Below are 6,103 nucleotides of genomic sequence, written 5' to 3' on the forward strand. Positions count from 1 at the left end.
ACCCAACGGCTTAATACTGCTAATGGGTCAGGGTTGAATGTCCAATACAAACTTTCAAATACCCATGTTTGTAGCAAAGGCCTCTGCCTTCCCCAAACTTTTATCCTTGCAAAAGATCTGGACCAAACCATAATACTTGGCCTACATTTCCTAGAAAAAATCAAACATTTCAAAATAACCCAAGATGGTATTACAACAAAATTTCAAGGACAAAAAATTGTCTTTCCGTTTTTACAAGCCCAAACATCTACTAACCAAAGTCTCAACAAAATTAAGCAATTAAATTTCCTTAAAGCAGAGCTTCTTCACCAAAGAATCTCTTAACAACTTAAAAATCCCAAAACCATTCATCAAATTGATCAAATCAAATCCAAATTCGAACTCAACCTTTGTTCTGATGTCCTTGATGCCTTTTGGCACCGCAAATAGCATATGGTTTCTCTTCCTTATGCCTCAGGTTTTTCACTTCTCCAAATCCCGGCCAAAGCCCGACTGGCCCAAATGAATCAAACTCTTCTTGAAACATGCAAAGTAGAAATTAATGACCTCCTGGTTAAAAACCTTATTCGGCCCAGTACTTCTCGTTGGAGCTGTACAGCTTTCTATGTTAACAAAGCTGCCTAAATTGAGCGTGGTACTCCCAGGTTAGTTGTTAATTACAAACCCTTAAATGACGCCCTTCTATGAGTCAGATATCCTATCCCAAATCAAAAAGATCTTCTATAAAGGATTTATCAAGCAAAAATCTTTTCAAAATTCGATATGAAATCTGGTTTTTGGCAGATCCAGATCCATGAAAAGGACCGATACAAAACTGCCTTCACAACTCCCTTCGGCCTATATGAATGGAATGCCATGCCATTCGGCCTCAAAAATGCTTCTAGTGAATTTCAAAAGATTATGAATGACATTTTCAATTCTTATGGACAATTTACTATTGTCTATATTGATGATGTCCTTGTCTTTTCTGATTCAGTAGAACAGCATTTCAAACATTTACGGACATTCTACCAGATTATTAAATCAAATGGACTTGTTCTCTCCAAAAGAAAAATGGAATTCTTCCTTACCAAAGTTCGATTTCTTGGCCATCTGATCGACAGAGGTACTCTTACCCCTATCGATCGTGCTATTACTTTTGGTGAGAAATTCCCTGACCAAATCCTTAACAAAACTCAATTACAAAGATTTTTAGGAAGTTTAAATTACGTTCGTGATTTTCTTCCCCAAATTAGTAAAGTTGCTGAACCTCTATACCTTCGGCTCAAAAAGAAACCAACTCCTTGGTCTCCAGCCTAAACCATAGCTGTCCAAACTATCAAAAAATTAGTTAAAGAAATCCCCTGTTTATTTATCCCTAATCCTGAGGCTTTCAAAATCGTCAAAACCGACGCCTCAGATATTGGATACGGAGGAATTCTCATACAGAAACTTCACAACGACAACAAAGAACAATTAGTTCAATTTACTTCTGGTATATGGAATTCTACTTAAAAGAATTATAGTACCATTTAAAAAGAAATTCTTTCCATTGTTCTTTGCATCCAAAAATTTCAAAATGCATTATTAAATAAACCATTTTTAGTTCGTGTTGATTGTAGCGCAGCTAAATATGTTTTACAAAATGATGTTTCAAACCTTGCATCCATAGTTTTTAAGGCGACGGAGGCGTTTGAGGGTCTTTCAGAGCGTCTTCGCGATAAGGCGGGCATAAAGCGTCGCCTTATCGACTAAAGCGTTCTTGTGTAATTTTTTTATAAAACCAATCTATTTGGCTCAAATCCTAATTGAATCTTATTACTCATATGTTAAATAAATATTAAAGGTTCTTATTCATACCAATGAAAACAAATCAATAAATTGAATAAACTAAGTTCATCTTCATCAATCATCAATCATCAATCATTAATCATCATAACATATTAACATATAATATAAATACATAATTATGAAACAATTATAAATATAAAGAAAAGAAGACATAAAAAATACAAGTATTTATTATACTTACCTCTATGAGTGCCTAAGTCCTAAGGTCATCCACTATATTTCTACTCCCGTCAAAGAGGAATGAAGCTCACCCCTGCCGGAGCAAAATGGTGGCCTGGATCAATGGTTCTTCCTTATTCCTTGATTCCTTCTCAAAGCCCTTTCTTAAAACCCTTAACAAAATCCAAACTCTGTTTGTGAATCGTGTTTTGTTTGTTTTGGTTATTTTTGATGGAGTAAAGTTGATCCCATACATCTCAAGTGTTAACAAAACCATACACCTACCAATAAAAAATCTATATTTGGAATCTTCATCAAGTAATTTTAAAATGTGTTTAAAAAAAAAACCCATAAGGCGCCACTTCGCATAAGGCAGAGCACTGCCTTACCATCTCTAGACCGCATCAGCGTCAAGGCGCTGCTAAGGCGTCACCTTACCAGCGCCTTAAAAACTATGCTTGCATCCAAACAAATCTTTGCCAGATGGCAAGCTTTACTTTCAAATTTTGAATTTCAAATAGTATAATAAAGGAGAAACTAATTATGTCCCTGACTTTCTTACTCGTGAATTCCTATAGGGAAAGACTCCAAATATCAATCTTCTCAGGATGGCTCCCCCTAAGGAGTCCACCTCCTCAAATTCCCTTATAAAAACCAAATCCAGTTATGGCGCCTCTGCTGCACCACCAAACCAAATAGTTACAATAAGCCAATTCCAATTGGCATCCACAAGCAAACCTTATTCCCATGCCGTGGTCCTTTCCTCAACAGCCAGTCCTCTTCAAACCACAAACAAGACAAGCTCCAGCCTACAAACTACCCAAGCCAAGCCTCTTCAAACTGCCCAGGGCCCCAAACTCAAAAGCCAATACCATGAAAAACCTTACAAAGAAGATCTCTTCACTATTGAAGAATCCCTTTTTAAATATACTGACTCACCTATCAAATTGGCTCAAAATGTCTTCTTTCAAGGATGGCACCATCACTCCCCCTCTGCTGCAAAAAACCAAGAATTTTACGAGTATATCCTCGTGGACACTGACTCTGTCAGATTCAAACTTAATTTTGACAAAAATGATCAATCTTTGGTTACCCATACAACGGTAACCATCTGCAAAATTCTCAACCTCCAAGATTGGGGCGGTCACCCCCTTACCACAAGAAAATTTTCAAATACCTTCAACCCTCCTAGTTACACATACTATGATTACCAGGAGGCCTGGTTCAAAGCCTTCTGTTTCCAAAACAGAATCAACCGCCATTCATGGTTCTTTTGTTTTGAATACAGATTCAATAACCAAACTCCCCTCTGGTTTCCTCGGTGGTGGGATCAATATGGTCCTATGGTCGATATCCTTCCACCACAAATACAAAATTCATTTCAAATATTCTGCCAAAACTCCACTCCTCATCCTCACCAACCTGACCTTCTCCGGTTTTTCCTCCACTGCCGCCTGGCATGGATACTTTTTTGGGAGTATCAAATCTATGACTTCCAGACTCACGACTAGGTAGCTTCAGTCCTTTGCCAGATCTTCAACATCAAATGGTGGGACAACTGTGATGTATCAAAATGCGAAAAAACATCACTCATTCAAAGTCTTACGGGTCTCAAACCTATTCCGACCCTTCCAAGCTCATCCAAGTCAAGTATCAAAAGAAAGGAGGCCCTCCTAGCTCGTCTGGCTAAGTTGGGTTCTGACTCAAACAACGAAGAAGACTCCAGCGATGGTGCTTATAGTCTTAGTTCCATCAAAGGTTCTATGTTGGCCCATTGCCACACTCAGCAAATGGCCCAAGATCCCTATGAAGATGACCCTGATTACGAGCCTGCCAACTCCAAGGCATCCTCTTCAAGCAAATTCAAAGAAGTAACCTCCCGCAAGTCTCGTCGGGCCACAAAATCAAAATCCTCTTTGACCAAACTTTGATTTGGTCCCTAACGTCTGCTAGGACGGTTTTAAACCTAGCCTACTGGTGAAGTCGAAAACTCACCTAGTTAAATAACCTCGGACAACCTATTAAGGAAAGGAGGTACTGATATTGTCCCAGGTTAAAGGACAGTCAGGCCAATACCAGGCTCAAATGAATATGGTACAAATACCCTTGGTCAAACCAATACGGAGAACAGTGTCCCTGACACGTGGAATGCCGTGGTGCGATCATAGAAGATTCCAATTCAAAAGACAAGACCATCTCCAACTTTCGGCGCCTACAGTGCCCATAAATAGTATCCAAATTCAAGGGCACAGTACCAAATGTAATGAAATTCAGTACTGTTCAAATTGTAATTTTCAATAGTACTAAATGAAACCTAAATGCACCAAAAACCCAAATGTAATTCAAATGTGTTCCTTGTATTATAAAAGGAGCACTACCTCATTTCCCAAATCACTTGTAAAAATATCAGAATTAAGAGAGAGAAGCTCCCAAGCAAGCCTCGCCCTCTGAGTTCTGCAAAGTTCATCAAAGCTCCGCCGGACTTCCAAGTACTCCGTCGGCCTTCAAACAACTCCAGGTTTTGATTGTCCCTACAAGTCTGATCGCCCTCAAAGGTTAGCACCAGCAAACTCCAAAGATCTCTCTTAGATCAACACATCCCTCTTCTTCTCAAACCTTCCAACCTATACCTACCCAAAGTTCTATATCAAAGATCTCCAAATATTATATGCAAAGTTTACTTTAATTTTCAAATTGCATCATTATTTTCTGCATTTCATTTTGTATATAGCTTGCTTCTTGTTCTATCCTTGGATCAAAGCCTACATTCGTGCCTCTTGATTCTGAGAAATAGATCTAGTTAAGCAGTTTTTAATTCCATATCCTTATATTTTAAGTTCATGGTCTTGTTCTTTTATTTATTTATCTTTATTCTGCACGAATTAGTTCTAAGTAAGGTATCACACCTATCTTAGTGTTAGTCTCCTTGCTGGATCGGAGTACGGTATTGCACCGGTCTCGTTCTTCTTACCATACAGAACCAGGAGATCCCTATTTCCCTAGATTTTGGTATAGATCGATCCTGTTATCTGGTATATATACTATATATATATATATATATTTAGAGCTGGTTTTGGTTGTTCTTTGGTTTATAATTTCCTGCAGTTTTGGGTCTAGTTTGGTTTGTCAAATCTAGTCCTACATTAATGGGCCACTTTAATGGGCCTAAAAAATATGGGTAGAAAGTAGGCAAACAGGATTTAATTTATTAGTTTAGTTAGAGTCCTATTTTGAGTTTGTTTTCTTTGTTATTTTAGTTTTCTAGTCAGTTTAGGTTTCCCAGTTAGTTAAGGATTGGGTTAGGCTTTTCCTTTTTAGCATTTGAGTCAGTTTTGAGTCTTTTATATAATTTTATAAGTGGCTACAACATTGAACACGAATTTGATTGAATATTTGAATGAAAAAAAAAAAGCTTTGTGCTGGAAAACTGTGAGAGACAGCTTGGGTGAGACGCCCATTCACTAGTTCTTCTTCCCGCTTCTCAACCCCCTATCGAGTTCTCTTTCTTTTCTTATTTTCCTTTTATTTGTTTGTTGTGAGAGTGTTTGAGAGCTAGAACCATGCTATTGGAGGACATCTTCTCTATTCAGCCAGAATTTCAGATCCTGCCTCGGATTAGGATCGCTTGTGATTCTAGTTCTACATTAAGTGGTATTAGAGCTATGGCTGAAGAGAGTTCTAAACAATACTCACTGGAGGATGTGATGAAATCCCTCCAACTAATGAATGCAAGGATGGATACTATAGACCAACAACTTACAGAACTGAAAGAGACTACTGCTGCCCAGTCTCATACACAGCCTACAGTCAACAATAACACTACTGTACCAAAAAGGTTCACTTTCAAAGCTCGAAGAAACACACTAGCTAGAGGTGAAGAGTGTGATGAACATGAGGGCAACCAATTTCATCATGATGATATATATAAGGTTAAATTGGAATTGAAGGAGTATAACGGAAAGCATGATCCCCTCTACTTCCATAACTGGCTGAACTCCTTTGATGACTACTTCCGATGGTACCGTAAGTCTGAAGAAAGAAAGGTCCAACTAGCTATCGCTAAGCTGACAGGTGGTGCTAAAGATTGGTGGAAAGTTGAAGAGAGTAGACTCAG

The sequence above is a fragment of the Macadamia integrifolia genome, chromosome 6, assembly GCF_013358625.1.
Source record: "Macadamia integrifolia cultivar HAES 741 chromosome 6, SCU_Mint_v3, whole genome shotgun sequence".
Taxonomy (NCBI): Eukaryota; Viridiplantae; Streptophyta; class Magnoliopsida; order Proteales; family Proteaceae; genus Macadamia; species Macadamia integrifolia.